The sequence below is a fragment of the Nicotiana tomentosiformis genome, chromosome 2, assembly GCF_000390325.3.
Source record: "Nicotiana tomentosiformis chromosome 2, ASM39032v3, whole genome shotgun sequence".
In the NCBI taxonomy this organism is placed as follows: Eukaryota; Viridiplantae; Streptophyta; class Magnoliopsida; order Solanales; family Solanaceae; genus Nicotiana; species Nicotiana tomentosiformis.
The window spans coordinates 177,102,803-177,121,204 of NC_090813.1; the positions used below are offsets into that span (position 1 = coordinate 177,102,803).

The 18,402-nt window shown below is 36.0% G+C and overlaps 1 long non-coding RNA gene across 1 annotated transcript; it reads left to right on the plus strand.

The window, feature by feature from the left end:
* The first annotated feature begins 11,268 nt into the window (after positions 1–11,268).
* LOC138906762 (uncharacterized) lies at positions 11,269–14,133 on the plus strand. The gene is made up of 3 exons (XR_011414405.1): positions 11,269–11,619; positions 12,112–12,242; positions 13,691–14,133. It is a non-coding gene; the product is annotated as an uncharacterized lncRNA (long non-coding RNA).
* The last annotated feature ends 4,269 nt before the right edge of the window (positions 14,134–18,402 follow it).

Genomic DNA, 18,402 nt, shown 5'->3' on the forward strand with positions numbered 1-18,402 from the left:
AATGCATGGTTAATTTGTGAAAAATAGACACTTATTACTGAAAAATACATTGAAAATAATTATTGTAAATGATGAAGTATAAATAAATTAATTTGAAAAGGGATGGTCAAAATTGGCCGTCAACAGTTGCCCCTCTTTCATCGGAGATGATGAAAGAGTTTTCAGGCAAAGAAATTGAACCAAAGCCAATTTTGTCCCGACTTTTAGGCATGTATTGCATGGAAATGGGGATGGTGAATTGCATGATTGAGGTAAGGAAGAATCTATAAAAGATTTGGGAATATTGGGACCGAATTTTAGCTTTTAATTGCTTTCATACCTCGGGCTTAACGAGGATCAAGCCTCATATAGTTCTAGAATAGAGATTTCGGGGAAGCGACACTTGCATGAATTGCCCCAGTATTGTATTGTGACGATACGACGAGACGAAAGATTGGACATTCATGATTGCTTGAATTTTGCGGCTTGATTTGAAGGATTTGAAAGTGTTGAGTTTCACTGATCGTCATGAGCTTAGATCTTTGGCCTGTTAATGGGATGGTTGTTCCCATAGCTTTGTAGTTCGGTCCATTGATAAGAAAATTTCCACGTTACGGTGTTCGTTCCTGCAAAACAAATGAAATACACGCGTGCCAATATATTGTAATGAATAATATACTAAGAGGATATGTAAATGATGTAGGAATGATGATGGCTGACTGTCGGCGAGCTGTTATTTGGGATCGAGATGATGGGATACTTGATCTTGACTTGATTTGTTAGCTGGGATGTGTAAAATTTCGCAGTTATCAGAGCATTTGAAAATGGCCTCCGCTTGTTGGGTGAGCTTGATTGGTAGAGTGTGTCTCCGCTTATTGGGAGAGCTTTGCACTGAGGAATGTGTCCGTTTGTCGGGAGAGCTTGATTTATAGAGTGTGTCTCCTATTGTTGGGAAAGCCTTGATTTTTAATCCCCGCTTAGGAATGATTGACTAGAACCGTAATCATGCCTAAAGCTACACGATAAAAACGTTAAAACATTCAAAGTAATAGTAAATGAAAAGAAATCATGCCCAAGAGATACTCTTGAATGCGAACTAAGTTGCGGCCATCGATTGGCAGAACGTCGGGGACGAGATTTGCGATTGTCTATTCAGGCATCCATTGTGATGGAGTGGCGATGCGAATTTCTTTGATGGAAAAATTTGCAGTTTTCTATATACAGGGCTCTGGTTGGCGTAACCGACGTTCTATTTATACAGGGTGCTCTGACTGATTGAATTGACGATTTTCTATATACAAGACTTCAATTGGTGTAGCTGACAGCTCATTTGTACATGGTGCTCTGATTGTTTGAGCAGGCAATTTTCTTTGTTTGAGTAGGTGATTAGCTTTAGTTGTACTAGAAAACTTCAAGTAAAGGAGGAAAAGAGATAAACTAAGGCAAGTGGAGGATCTGTCATTTGCCCTAGTGTGGTCCTAGTGCTTCCTTACTCCCTATCGACCTTGCACTTAAGGAAAACTTCTTAGTACGGGGGGAGGGGGAGTTGGTTTGTATAGACCACAATGTTGGTTTGCACCATCCTGGACAGGATTGCGCCGCGAAGCTCGGTAGATGGAACAAATTACTGTATAGGTATATTTTGTTTTAGAAAACATTTCTAAAATAATGTGTTTCTAAGGCAAATGTCGTCGTTCCGGATTATGACATGTTACGAAAGGTTCTCCACACATGAGAGTATCCTCTTAAAAACATTGTCATGTTGATGTTCTGTGACATTTATGACAATGCGGCTGCGTCCTAATTTGGACTAATGTATTACAAGGCTTTTTCTAAGGTTATAACCGAACCCTTTCAGGTTGCCTACGTATCTAAAACAGAATCAGGTCTGACTTAGAAAGCTTACATTACCAAATGGAGTCAGGTCAAGACGCAGTTCAATTACAACATATGCGAAATGATGAGATTAAGAATGAAAATGGCCGAGTCTGACTCAGACAGCCTACATATCCAAATGGAATCAGGCCGGAAGGTAGTTCAATAACAAAAGATGACTGAATCCTTTAAGCATTACCTACGTATTCCTTTATAAGGAAATCAAGTAGGTGTCGTTCCTGAGCAACATACAAAAAGTGATATTTGATTTTTCTATTACAAAAGATAAGGGGAGAGAAACCGAGCCCGAAGTGGGTTGCTGACGTATCCCTCCATGGGAAGTCAGGTTAAACGTAGTTCTGTTACATCAAAAACCTAACTCTATTTGTCTTAAGACATAGCTTTTGATTGCGACTGAGTTGATAGGCTTCATGTTGACTCTTCCATCCATATCTTCTAAGATTAGAGCCCAAACTGACAGTGTTCGATGAACCACGTAAGGACCTTGCCTGTTTGGTGTGAACTTTTCTTTGGATTCTTCTTGATGGGAAAATGTTTTCTTCAAAACCAATTGCCCCGGTGTGAATTGGCGAGGCTTCACTATCTTGTTAAATGCATAGGCTATCCTGTTCTAATATAGATGACCATGACATACTGCATCCATTATTTTCTCATCAATGAGCATGAGTTGTTCCTATCTGACCCGTATCCACTATGCGTCGTCCAATTTTGCCTCTTGAATGACTCTTAAATATGGTATTTCTACCTCCACGAGTATCACTTCTTCAGTGTCATATACTAACATGTACGACGTTGCGCCAGTTGATGTTCTCATGGTAGTCCGATAACCTAATAAAGCGAAAGGTAGTTTCTTATGCCATTGTCTACTATTGTCCACTATCTTTCACGGCATACTCTTGATATTATTGTTGGCTGCCTTGATTGCCCTATTCATTTGTGGCATGTAGGCGGTGGAATTGCGGTGGACGATTATGAACTTCTCGACCAAAATCTGGTATCCAAAATCTGCATACGATGTTGTTCATGACAAAATCTGCCACTAATTTCTTTGTGACGGCCTTGTAAGTAGATGCCTCGACCCATTTGGTGAAATAGTCGATAGTACAATAATGAAACAATGTCTGTTTGATGTTGTGGGATCTATAGGTCCAATCACATCCATACCCCAGGTGGTGAAAGGCCAAGGTAAACCCATTACGTTTAACTCATTTAGTGGAACACGGATGAAATCCCCGTGAATCTGGAACTGGTGAGACTTCTGCACATAGCGGATTTTGACACTTTCCATAGTCATCTAAAAGTATCAAGTTCTCAAAATCTTCTTGGCTAATGAGAATCCACTCATGTGGGGTCCGCACGTTCATGCAAATATTTCCTCTAGGTTTCTTCAGCGGTGTCTACATATCTCAATAAACCTGAGTCTGGGGGTCCTCCTGTGTAGGACTTCCCCGTTGAGGAAAAGTGATTTGATAGCCTCCTGAGGGCTCGCTTTTGACCATTAGTAGCATTCTTCGGTTATTCTCTAGTTGTGAGTAATTTCTTTATGTCATGATGCCATGATTTACCATCTCGTTCTTCATCTATATGGAAGCAATATGCATGTTGATCCCTGATCTCTACCTCAATAGGGTCAATGTAGTTCTTATTCGGATGTTGAATAATAGGTGATAGGGTTGCTAGGGCATCAACGAACTCATTCTGAATCATGGGGACGTACTTGAACTCAATCTTTGTAAACATCTTTCACATCTCTTTCACGCAGTGCAAGTACGGAAGTATCTTGAAATTCTTGGTGGACCATTCTCCTTGGACTTAGTTATAAATAGATCGGAATCCCCTATGACCAATAATTCTTTGATGTTTATTTCAACTGTCATTCTGATCCCAATGATGCATGCTTCGTATTCAGCCATATTATTGTTACATAGGAATCTTATATTTGCCGATGCTGAGTAATGCTATCTAGATTCCTAAATCAGGACTGCCCCAATTCTGACTCTTTTAAAATTTGATGCTCCATCGAAAAATATTCTCCACCTACAGTATGATTCTGCAATATCCTCTTTGACAAATAGTACTTCTTCATTGGGGAAATACGTAGTAAGTGGTTTGTAATCCCCATCCACCGGATTCTCTGCGAGGTGGTCGTCTAAAGCTTGTCCTTTGATATTCTTTTGAGTTATGTACACAGTGTCAAATTCGCTGAGGAGAATCTTCCATTTAGCTAGCTTTCAGGTAGGCATTGGCTTCTGGAAAATGTACTTGAGCGGGTCAAGCCGAGATATCAGATGCGTAGTGTATGCTAACATGTAATGCCTTAGCTTTTGAGTAATCTAAGTCAGAGCACAACAAGTGCATTCGATCAGGGTATACTTGTCCTCGCATGGCATGAACTTCTTGCTTAAGTAGTAAATGGACTGCTCCTTTCTCCCAGTTTTATCATGATACCCCAACACACAGCCAAAGGCATTATCCAAGACTGACAAATAGAGCAACAATGGCTTCCCTGGTTCGGGGTACCAATACTGGCAGGTTTGAGAGATACTCTTTGATTCTATCGAAGGCTTTCTGGCACTCTTATGTCCATTTTGCGGCGACATCTTTCTTCAACAATTTAAAAATGAGTTTGCATATTATTGTGGAATGGCTATGAAATGACTGATGTAATTCAATCTACCCAAGAAACACAGGACATATTTCTTGCTCATAGGTGGTGGGGACATCGAAAGCGCACTTTGGTAGGTTCAACTTCAAAGTGTACCTTCGTAGGCATTCAAACAATTTCCTTAAGTCGTCTAAATGCTCCAAGCTCTTTTGAGACTTTATGATGATGGCATCCACATACACTTAAATCTCCTTATGAATAATGTCGTGAAATAGGGTTGTCATAACCCTCATTTAGGTGGCACAGACGTTCTTGAGACAAAAAAAACATATCTATAACAGTACACTCCCCAAGGTGTGGTGAAAGTCATCTTCTCTGCATCTTCCTTGTGCATTAAGATTTGCTGGTATCCAGCGAAACAATTCACAAATGACTGCAGTTCATGCTTTGCACAATTGTCAATTCCTTTGAGAGGGAATGCTTTCCTTTATTTTCACCAAGGATGGATCTTCAAATTAGCATGTTTTACTTTAACTACTAACGAGGACTCGGTAGTATTCCAAATTGTGGCTCCTCCGTCACTGGTATCAAGCAATCGTACACATAGGTTTGTTAACAGGTAAAAGTCTTTAGTTATCTCCAACTTATGCTCCTCCACATGTCGTAGGCTGTCCATAGACTTCCGACTTAACATATCGGCCACAATATTTGCCTTCTCGGGCTAGTATAAAATATCAACATCATAGTTCTTTAACAGTTCGATCTATCTCTGTTGCCTCAAGTTTAAATCTTTTTGCTTGAATATGTATTGCAAGTTCTTGTGGTCAATGAATATGTCAATATGAACTCCATACAGATAGTGACGCCATATCTTTAGAGTGTAAATGATGGCTGCTAGCCCCAAATCATTGGTTGGATAATGTTGTTCATTCTTCCTCAGCTGCCTTGAAGCATATGCAAACACCTTCCTGTGTTGCATTAGGACACTTCCCAATCCCACTATAGAGGCATCACAATATACCATGTTACACTCGTGGCCTTCAGGGAGCGTTAGGACTAGAGCCAAGGTTAACCTATCCTTGAACTCTTGAAAGATCTTCTCGCAAGCATTGGTCTATTAGAATTTTGATGTCTTATGCATTAACTTCGTTAAGGGAGAAACAATGTATGAGACATTTTCCACAAACCTTCGGTTACTACCGGCCAAGCCCAAGAAGTTGCGTGCCTCGGTAGGAGTTTTGGGACTTGGCCAATTCTTGATTGCCTCCACCTTTTCATTATCAACTTTGATACCTTCACCGGATACTATCTGCCTAAGGAAGGCCACTGAGTCCTACCAAAACTCGCACTTGGAAAACTTGGCGTATAACTTGTGATCCCGGAGCGTGTGTAAGATCTTCCGCAAGTATTTTGCGTGCTCTGCTTCCGATCGAGAGTAAACCAAATATATTTAATGAACACAATCACAAAGACATCCAAGAATGGCCTGAATACTTGATTCATCATATCCACGAAGGCCATTAGTGCATTAGTTTAGCCAAAGGATATAACAAAGAACTCATAATGGCCATATCTGCTCCAAAAGGTTATCTCTTGAACATCTTCTTCCTTGTTCCTTAGCTGATGATACCCAGATCTGAGGTCGATCTTTGAAAAATACTTAGAGCCTTGCAATTTATCAAATAAATCATCGATCCTTGGGAGCAGATACTTATTCTTGATTGTCACCTTATTTGGCTATCGGTAACCAATACACATCATTAATGATCCATCTTTCTTTCAAACAAATAGTACTGGGGCTCCCCGCGGGGAAGTACTGGGTCGAATGAAACCCTTATCAAGAGGGTTCTTCAACTAATCCTTTAACTCCTTCAGCTCGATAGGAGCCATCTTGTACGTGGGAATATATATCGGTTGCGTGTCTCGTGGAACATCGATAGCAAACTCAATTTCCCTCTTCTGTGGGGTCCCCGAGAACACATTAGAAAATTCACTAACGACCAAAACTGACTGCAATGTGGAAGGCTTTGCCTTCGCATCATGCACTCGTACCAAATGGTAAAAAACCCTTTTAAGATAATCATTTGAGTCTTAAGGTATGAAATAAACTTCCTTTTTGGCGCAGCAATGTGGCCCTTCTTTTCGATAACAGGCTCTCCCGGAAAGTTGAAACAAACAACCTTCTTCCAACAGTCCACCATAGAATAAAAAGAGGCTAGCCAATCCAGGACCATAATAACATCAAATGCTATCATTTCTAACTCATTTAAATCAGCCAAGCTATGGCGATCATGAATCATCACATCATAACCTCGATACACTGAGCTAACCACCATGAATTTACGCATGGGCATGGACACTTCGAACGGTTGACATATCAATTTAGGTTTCTTACCCCTTTTACTAGCAACAATTGGAGAAATATACAAGAGATAGAACCTAGATCTATCAAAGCATACATATCCATGCATAACATGGGTAATATACCTGTGACCACATTTGGTGAAGACTCCAAACTCTAGCAACATGACAATGCATATATGCGATTCTTTTATTGCCTACCAGGGCTGGACATGGGCATTCCTCCTCTACCTCTACTGCTCCCCATCGGTGGTTGTATACCTTGCTCACGAGGATGTGTTGTCGATGAAGAAGCTACTACAGATCTTGTTGGATGTACCACGTGACCCATTTCTTACTGGGCAAAAACACATGATGTGATTGGGCTGACCACAAGAATAACATAAATCTAAGTCATGGAGGCATTGCCCAAAATGATTCTTACCACATCGGCCACAACATGGCATCGAGTATCTCATCCTGCTACTATCCCCACCATTCTATGAACTCTGCTCTCGGAAGTTCTGGCATTGATTGGAATAAGTCGCTTATTCTCGATACCGGCCATGTGACTGTGATAGCACGCTGGCTACCGAGCTTGGTGACTGTCGAGGAAATGAGGATGTAAACCCGCCTCGAAGCTCTCCCGTATCTCCCATGGATCAGGCCCCCTTAGATTGACCATGGTTGTGTTGTTGAGCATCTTGTTGTTACCTCTTGCGATCCTCCAAGTGGTGAGATCATCTTTTGTCTAGTTTAAAAATACAAGTTGGGCAGTAATTGTCACGACCCCAAAATACACCTAGTTGTGATGAAATCTAACCCAACCTGTTAGGTAAGCTTAATTACAGCCGACATAATTCTAATAAAAAAAATAAGGAATCACTAAGTGAAATAACTAAATTTCTATACAATAAGCCAATGATTGGTAGTATAAGTCATGAACTATTAAGACTTAGATTTACAAAGCTAGTATGAAATAAATACATATATTTGGAATGTACATAAACATAATTCAAATCTAAAACTACTAAGGATAAGTGGTAGCTATATTTGGAAAGCAGATACATCTTCACTGCCAGCTCTCGTTATCCATAACATTATAGCTCCAAGATCTGCACACAAGGTGCAGAAGTGTCGTATGAGTACAACAGACCTCATGTACTCAGCAAGTATCATAACTAACCTCGTCGAGGTAATAGAAGTAAGAATTATAAATGATACTCGCTAATTATCTGTACAGTTCATAATTTCAACAAGCACAAAGCAGTAATATAATCAAGTCATGAACCAAAGAAATAATCACATTGGTGCACACAAATATCTTAACATACTTTGCTCGGTCAAAAATTCAGCATATAAGGAAGATCTACAAATTCAGCATGTAAACAATTAAGGAAATTACAAGTAACGATGAAATGCAATAACCAAATGTCAATCTGTTGCGGTGCGCAACCTGATCCAAATAGAATCACAACACGGCTCCAAGTACCACATCAGAATCTCAATAACGGAACCAAAACACTGATCGGGTTTCTCAAATCTCACATTAATCATAACCCCGTCGGTTTCTCACAATCCACATGTACACCATTAGTAAGAAACATGAGAGGGTGACCTTAGGGGGATGGATCCATAACCACATATTGTACGACGTATAACAACAATAACAATAACAACAATCCAGTATAATCCCACTAGTGGGGTCTGGGGAGTGTAGTTTGTACTCAGACCTTACCCCTACCCTGGGGTAGAGAGGCTGTTTCCGATAGACCCTCAGCTCCCTCCCTCCAAAAACTCCCTGCCTTGATATTAGGGTGACTCGAACTCACAACCTCTTGGTTGGAAGTGGAGGGTGCTCACCACTACAGCAACCTACAAATAATCATGATCCACCATGCATTATCACTGGCAGAATATCATAATTCCCTCGATGTGGTCACATGCTTAATATCACAATCCGCTCGGCGTGGTTACATGCTCGATATCACAATCCGCTCAGCGTGATCACAAGCTCAATATCAAAATTTGCCCGGTGTGGTCACATGCTCAATATCATAATCCGCCCAGTGTGGTCACATGTTCAATATCACAATCTGCCCGGCGTGGTTAGAGGCTCAACTAGTGCCTCAACTAACTTCTGAACACCTCGAAACTAGCCAAAAACAACTTTAAAATATCAAATGATGCCAAAGAAAACAAACTCAAACGATAAAGGTTGAATCTTTAATCAAACACTCAAAGTTAACGCGAGCTTGCACCCCAAAACCTGACAATTTTACTCAAATCTGACTCTAAATCGATGTTCAAAACCCAATTTCTCTTTTAGATTCATCAATCAAATGCAATTATCAAAGATAAAATCATGTAAAATAATTAAATCCGAGTAAAAAATACTTACCCCTCCAAAATCACCCAAATCCACGTTCCCAAACGCAAAATACAATAAAAATAACTCAACCCTTAGTGTATAAAAATCTGCCAGTAATTTTCGTATTTCTCGACCAAATCACGCACTTGAACACCTACATCTTCGAGCAAAAGCTTGCATTTCGAACTCAACTTACCTGACCAAATCGCATCTGCATAACAAACCCCTCATCTGCGACGACGGAGAAATGCAAAACTTCCGCAGAAGCGGACACTCACCTCAATCCTCAATCCCGTATCTACGAAAAGATATCCGCAGATGCGACCTCGCACATGTGAAAGCGAAAACCCTAACCATGCCACAACCTCACAGAATCTAATCAAACCTCACAGAAGTGAATCCGCATCGGTGCTCCAATATGCGTAGATGCGAAACACCAAAACCAGATCTACCTAAAAACATGGAAATAATATGAAACTCATTCGAAACACACCCGAGGCCCCCGGAACCCCATCCAATCATGCCAACGAGTCTCAAAATATAACACAGACTAACTCGAGGCCTCAAATCATGCATAACAATGTCAAAACCACGAATCGCACATCAAATCGAGCTTAATGAACTATTTTAAATTCCAAACTTATGCCGAATACATCTAAACAAGTCGAAATCACCTCAAATTTTGCACACAAGTTCCAAATGACATAACAAATTTTGCACACAACTCTCGAAATAATAATTTGAACAAGATAATATCAAAGTCAACTCTCGGTCAAACCTATGAACTTTCAAAACTTTCAAATTCTCAACTTTTGTCAATTAGAGTCAAAACTTTCTAGAAATATAAAATTGCAATGCTGGATATATGCTCAAGTTTAAAATCATCATCCGAATCTAACGGAACCATCAAAACTCTAATCCGAGGTTAAATATATAAAGTCAAACTTGGTCAACACTTCCAACTTAAAACTTCCTCGTTGAGTGTTATTCTTGCAGATCAATCCTGAACCACTCGAAAACTATAATTGATGATGCACGCAAGTCATAATACACCATATGAAATTTCTCATGACCTCAAACACCAAACTGAATACAAATACTTAAAACGACATGTCAAATATTTTTAGTAATTCTTAGGACGAAATGGTTCTCCATAACCTTTTTGAATTTGAAAGCATTTTCAAAGATCTTTTGTATTTTATTCTCAGATATCTTGCATGTATAAACAAAGAGCGATAGATAGACTTACATAAAATTGAAGAAAAAATAAATAAGCGAGAAAACCAATATCTTGAAAATCTCATAAACACATGAGATACTTACAAAAAGATCAAGTTGTAGTGAGATATTCTTTATAATCAAATAAGTACTTCAAGAAGACCCTTTATCTAGCCCTCTAATCACATAAATAATCAGGAGAGAAAAAATTCAAGGGATAAATAGAATTGTACTCATAATTATTACTCCCTCCATTTCAATTTATGCGAACTTGTTTGACTCGGCACAATGTTTAAGAAAAAAATTATGACTTTTGGAATTTATGGTCCTAAACAAGTCAAAAAGGGACTAGAGTGTTTGTGTGATTATAAAAACTTCTCATTAAGAGTAGAATTATAAGTTAAGCTAAATTGTTTCCAAATTTTGAAATAGGTCATTCTTTTTTAAACGGATCAAAAAGAAAATATGTTCACATAAACTGGAACGAAGAAAGTGATAAAATATGTTTTTCTTAAAAATAAACATAAAACCAATTGATCAAAATTATATGGTTCTTTGAGTCAAATATTTCAGAACTACACCAAGCCAGATATATAGGATAATAACAATTCCCATTATAAAAGAACTAAATGAAAAGTGAATTCATCTGTAATTAATTAACTAAAAAAGGTGGATTCAATATTTAAAGATTATTAAGTCTAAAGACAAATGATAGTGCTAATTGCACTTTGATCTTTGATCTGTCGTTGCCTTTACAATTGTTTTGTTTTGCTTGGACTGTATTATATTAATCTATCTATATATAATTATAAAACAGGCCTTTAGACCACTGACGTGGCATCCGTCATTGAATAGGAATGATATTTATCTAATTTCTCAATTTTTTGAGCTTTTTCTTCTTTATTTTAGGATTCATCCATCCCGAAAAGGCGGAGCATTCACAATTTCCTGAGCCGTTTCAAACCAACACGTTTCAGAGCAAATTCCCCAAACCGTTTCAAACCAGCACGTTTCAGAGCAATTATTCCACCGCTTCAATTGCGATCACTTAAAGCAAAAAATGAAACAACAAGGCGGATTCAATTTCAATGGTGCTTTATTATTTCCATTACCTTCTTAATCCGCAACTACCAGTCCTTGATTTCCAATGAATCATATCTCAAGCTCGGATACACACCGATGATTACAAATCCCTTACTGTTCGACATGGGTAATTCTTTTCACTACCTAACCCTAATCCCCTCTTATTTTGTTTCTTTAAAATTTTCTTGGTTATATACTTATGATAATTGAAACGCATGAATTGAATATTGTTTGTTACTCTTTTGGATTGTGCAGTATTGTGATTACATTCACTTCCAGCATCCAAGAAAATTTCTGGTTCTCTTAAATATTTCTCAATTAATGTAAAGATGAGGATAACGAGAGTTATTTTGCAGTATTGTAATTACATTCACTTCCAGCATCCAAGAAAATTTTTGGTTTTCTCTTAAATATTTCTCAATTAATGTAAAGATGAGGATAACGAGAGTTATTTTGCAGTATTGTGATTACATTCACTTCCAGCATCCAAGAAAATTTCTGATTTTCTCTTAAATATTTCTCAATTAATGTAACATGAGGATAACGAGAGCTATAGTAGTATGGTTGAGAAAACATAATCAAACTATTGTGGGTTATTATAACTGAGTTTGTTTTGCAGATATCATTTGAATGGTAAAGGTTTTTCTGATATTATTGTTTGAGACACTTGTGGTGGTGCTAAAGAGCAGTTTCACTACAAATATTTCAATTATTAATGCAGGAGATGGTCCTAAAAAACATCCAGCTCAGGTTTGCACCTCACGTAATTAAAATAATTGCTTTAATAGACTGTTACAGTTATCGGAGCGGCAAGCTAACCAACCATGGGAATTCTTTGAAACTTTTTTCTCCTTTGCTTCTTCTTCCTTTCCTTTTTGGCCTTCACATTGTTAGTCTGGAGAGTGAGATTTATATTAAGAAAAAAGAAGAGTGCAAAAAGAAAAACTGAGAATAGTGTTTGCAATTGGTATTTGCAGCATTTATAGGTTCTATAATTGTGCCGAAAGTACACTTAGTATGAATAGTACTGATATAATAATTCAGTTTGTATGTAGTTTCATGTTCAACTAAGATGTCAATTTTACAAAATTTAGCACCTCTGGTTTCTCTTTTTATTATTTTTAATTACATTGAGGGTAGTATAAAGACTGAAACTTGGTATTGTAGGCTTATCTTGATTTTTACTGGCTATTTGCTCTATGTTGATCAGTTTGTGTGTCATTGCTTCATCTGATGAATCAAATGTGCAATAGATATTGGACTATTAAGGTGGTCGTAGTAGTTGTTTCAAATTGGTATGTGTCTCCATCTCAAGGTCCAAATAAATCGGGAAGAAAGTAAGCTTTAAAAGAAAAGTGAGCAACTGCATTTTGATGGATGGATTATAGGAACCATATTTTCCGTCAATGAAAGTGACATTCTTTTTTTTTCTCTTTCTCCGTAAAAATAGCATTTCTTCTGCTCTATCTCTGTTTGTCATCCATCTTTTATTTCGCTTTAGCTAAATACGATTCTAAGAGGCTTTCTTAGTTGTTGTTAGGAAAAAGAATAAGAACGAAGAAAATGTTTAAACTTGTGTTTTGTTGAGATGGATATTATTTTTGGTAATGTAAACACAATTACTATTGAATTCGTCTTTAAATACATGAATTCTTATATACTTAAGTGGTCACGGATGCTTATTAATTGCTTCCATAATTAGGAAGTCAAGGCAACTGCAGAAACTAAATAATGGAGTTCTTATTTTATTTGATCCCTTTTTCTATTAGGTGCCAGGGTAGGGTGGTTTTAAGTTTATGAGGAATAAATAAGAATTATGATGCAAGTCAAGTTTTTTAAGTTTTGATCTTTTGGTATAGTTTGATCATTTATGGGCGATGCAATGGGTTGAAGGTGTTCCTTAACTTCTAATGTCCCTCAACTTAAGATATTTTCATGGAGTATAGAATGATTTAGTTTGGGTTTACTAGGAGGATAAAATATGAGAATTGGTTTTCATGGTCTAGAAACAACTACTTCGCTAGCCAGTATAATAATTTTTGAATTTCCAACAGTAAGTTATTTCGACAAGAAGATCATTTATTAATTAATTGCTATAAATAAGTTTTATTGAAAGATTCCATGTTGCTTCCAATTGATGATTAACTTCTGGCATGATTTGCTTTAGAATTCTGATAGACTTTACTATTTTAATCCAGATGAAGCCTTTAGTGTTCTTTAAGATGTTCTGAGTGAGGAGTGTACCGATGCCTCTACTCAGTTGTTATCACACTCTTTAGACAATAAAATTTGGGGAAAAAAAGATGTCCAGCCACAACCTTTTTGCACCTGCTATTGATTTGGACTGGTCTAACCTGCAAAGAAGATATTGATTGAGTCGTTGATTAGCTCCGATTTTGAGAGGCTGAACATCCATTTTGGAACGGAGAAGTTTATTTTTCAAGAATGGAGAAGTTTGCCCTTTATAGTTCATTAATAATGTTATTTTGTTATTCAAATTGTAAATATGTGTGTGTATATATATATATATATATATATATATATATATATATATATATATATATATATGAGATTCCATTTCCTCTTTGTAATACAGTGGGATTATATAATCGAAAAAACATATATATTTTTTGTTTTGTAACTAGTAATTGAAGGTAAGAGAAACTTTTTGACTATTGTGCAATATGTATAATGCAAGTAAAAGAATAATGCAAACATGTTTTTTTAAGTAAGAGATCAAAACGTCGATGTAGCATAGTATCATTCTTCGAAATTGAACATGCGTTTTCTATATTGTTATTTTCTGAAACAGAGAGATTGGATTGTATGTTTATTTTCGCTTTTCCTGTATCCTTTATCTAGGTGAAAAGTTGTCTCAATAAAAAAATATCATTCGAGAATTATACGAATTGAAAAAACAAAGAAGATTCTATGAGAGGAATTCTCTCTAACATTATGTGATGTGAATCTATATCTATATATTAATATAAAGCAGGGAATAGCAAAAGTGATGTGGCATATCTCAAATTCCAAGAGACCTATTTATCTTTTTTCTCATTTATTTGCAATTTTCTCCTTATTATTTATATAATATATAAAACTCAATTCAACTTCTGTTTGAAAAATCAGAAGTCACAACCGTTACTAAAAGTCACATACTTACAAACGATTCCCATTAATTAGGAATACCAAAAGCCACAACAGTTTTGTAACGGTGCATAATCTTTGTAACGATGCATACAAAGATCAGCTTCACTTTAAAGCATTGATCCAATCACAGAAACGCCGTACTCCAACAAAACAGAACAGATGTTATTTATATTATAGTAGTTGTTTCTCTTTTTCTCTCTTAATCTTTTTGTTTGAATTTAATATTGTCTTCCTCAGAATATGCTCACAATTTTCTTGGTACGTACTCAAGATATGCTTCATTTTTTCGTAGATTTGACTTATTTACCTTCCTTAGGAAAGATCAGAAAAGGAAAACGCTTCTGCAATGTAATTTTGTGTTCTTAAAATAAGTTCACATGTTCTTGGGTATTGACACAACATTCAAATTCACTAACGCTTCTATTGGAAATTAAAATTGCATATACAAGATTCTTCATGTATATGAAGTTGAAAAAGATAAGTCAGATGCTTCTCATGTGGGATGGCACGAATACTCCATTAGTCACTATCAATTATCTAAACAAAGTGAGTGCTTTTTACTTTCCTAAGTAGGCTTTGAACTCGGAGTACACTTGTGATGTCAGTAGACAAAGTTCAATTAGGAGAGGCCGGTGCGCAGTGGAATGGAACTTTACCAAGCCGAAGTGGCTTACTCTTGCAATAGCTTTATTCTGCTTACAATCATTTGGGTTACATCTTTATCAAGGCCTCAAGGGCTATATATGGACATACTGAAGAAGAACAACACTAATGTACATATGGTAAAATTCTCTTCCACTTTTTTTTCTTCCTTTTGCATTATTTTGTGGAGGCAACATATCTTCTTTTTTTTTTTTTTTTACATTTAGTTTAAGCTGAAATTAGTGTTACTTAATGTCTCTCCGTAATCCTTGAAAGCTGGTGGTACTGGAGGATTAATACTTTTGCTTTTTTCCATTTTATATAGATTTTCAGGATTTATGATTTTGGTAAGAGTGGAACCATGAGTTTTGAAGTTGAAGAAGATCTCTTGCAGATTGTCTCTATATTCTCATTCATCCGTTAGCTTTTCATTGGTATGAAAGTTTATATAGTTGAATCCAGTTTTTCTTTTATGTGTTATATGTTTAATTACAGATATTCTTTCAAGCTTCAGTTATATGCACCGGTTCCTCTCTCTGTTATGATAAAATAAAGCCTTTATCCTTCTCTCTTTTAATATTTTTATTTAATATATCGGATTTTCCTATAATTTTGAATCTCATCATGATGTAGAATAACAGGATCAATCTTTTATCCCTTCTACTTATTCGATGTGCAAACTTTAGTCGATAATTAGTTTATATTTCTCATAGTACTGAAGTGTGAAGACCACTAAGGAGATTGAACCTTTCAAGCTTTCAAAACTTATACAAATAGCTATAGCTAATAGTGTTGCTGGCATGTTGATATCTCTTTGTTCATATTATGTCTTTGTTCCAATTGACATAGTATGCCCTTTATGTCCTCATTCTCTTTTCGTAATATTGGCATAATATTGGACAAGTGAAATTTGAATCGGACAAAATATATAAATTCTATTTATAGGTAGATTAAATATTAGATTAAATTCGAAGATATTTTCTTAAACTAAGATTGCTCTTTTTTCTTTTTTTGTCAATTACTTAAATTTGCATGGGAATACAAACTATATTTGGATGAATTGAGCATAGCAAAATAATTTACAAAATACAAATAAGTTACTCCATGTTTCAGAGGTTTATGCTCTTTTCTTATTTTATAGTTGTTGCATGTTTTCCACTTCAGCCAATCACATTTTTGTAGATGAGTTTTTGCAAGTCTAGAAATTAATTTCCACTTCAACCAGTCACATTCAAAAGTTTTAGTTCACGAGACAGATGCAAATGGTTCCTATTTTGTCTTTTGTTTTTCATGACAAGAATGAAGTAAGAAGCTACTATGTCAATTATGAACTTCTCTGAGATACGAATGTTGAAAGAAGCAACTAAGCAAGTCATTACTTTGGATGAGAATAACAAAAGGATCTGCTTTAGTCCCCTTTGGGCGAGAATAGAAGCAATGGCAAAGCAATTTCTTGATCAATTTTTAGCTGATTAAGATTATGGTGTTTAGGTAGGAATTCTTCTCCTATTCATAATAGAATCGCTGAAGTTCACTTTGACTTCAGTTCAAGCCTTATAATTTAGATCCCTAAACTTGTATTTGCCTTCACATCATGCTGGATAGAAAGAGTTCAAAACACCACATATGTTATGTTTTAGGGATTAGTGATGATCAGCAACCAACAATAATCATTTTCCTACTTTTACAATTTGAATAAAATAAGTTCAAGAATTGATGACACAGAGAATTATGAAGTTGATCGGAGTAAATATACCTATTTGTACACAGATATACAAAGTTTTTGTCTCTTAAACCTCAATCAAATTTATTGTAATTTCATATCTTAAATATGCTATCTCATTTTATGACCGCGCGAAATGCGGACAGGTTGACTAGTTAGTTGATAAATGTAAGAGATTTTTCAAAAGAACTTTTCAAGATACCCATGTGGAACTGAAAAAACATGGGTGGAACCAAAAAAAAAAAGAAATACAATGTAGTGAGACCGCATTATTCTTTGATTTAGCACTTATGTTATAATTTCTTCGAAAAAATACATAGAAATTAGATTAGACAGGCTATTTGACTTGTTTGTTAAGTTGTAATTAATTTCGTCAATGCTGAATAGATATTGTAATAAAGTCCAATTTCAACGTGCTTTTGAGAATGGCAAGTTATTTACATATTATAATTATATTCAAAATGTAGCTTGTGAATTTTTTCTACATTTTAAAAGTAAATATTTGAGATATTTAAGCTACAAAGCCAATTCATCCAAATTGTATGATTCTTTGAGGCAATTATAAGTACGTCTTGTCAGATATATAGAACAATAAATGTCCCCATTCCAAAGATTAATTAATTAAAAGAAAAGTTCATTCATCATTAATTAATTAACTTACAAAAAAGTACACTCAACCATTTAAAGCGTCATCTATTAAGTCGAAAGACAAACAATAGGACTAATACCGCTTTGATTAGTCGTTTAACTTTTCAGTTTTTTGAGTTCTAAATTCCCTTTTTCTTATTTAAGATTTTATGTAAATTATTTTTTTGATAATGGCTTGTCGGAATAGGTGGTTCGGATCCCGAGAGATTCAGAAGTATTTTGGAACACTTGAATTTGAACTAGAAGTCTAGAGTGACCAAAGTCAACATTTTAAGTAAATAAGTTTGAATTACGGTTTGAATGTTCCAATAAGTTCCTATGATGATTTTGGACTTGTACATATATTTGGTTTCTGTGAGGGGATCATTGAGATTCAAATGTATATTGTGAAAGTTTAAATTTGAAGAACTTGAGAAAGTTAATAAATTTAGTTTAAACATTGATTATTAGTTGTGATATTTCTGTACGTGTATTGATCCCTTGAACAAGTTCCTATAGATATTATAGGGACTTGTCGGGATAATTTAGAAACGTCCCGATAGACTTGGGGTGACTTTCAAAGTAGTTTTAGAGCATATTTGAACAAAATGCAACAATAAATATATTGTGAGTTAAAGTATCGTGATCAAGAGGCATAGGGCCACGACTGCCAAAGTAAGCTTGGCCGGGGGAGTTTACTCATCGCGTTCGTATAATAATTCGATCGCTCATTTTGAGTACTAGTATCACGGTCCAAAATTCAATTAG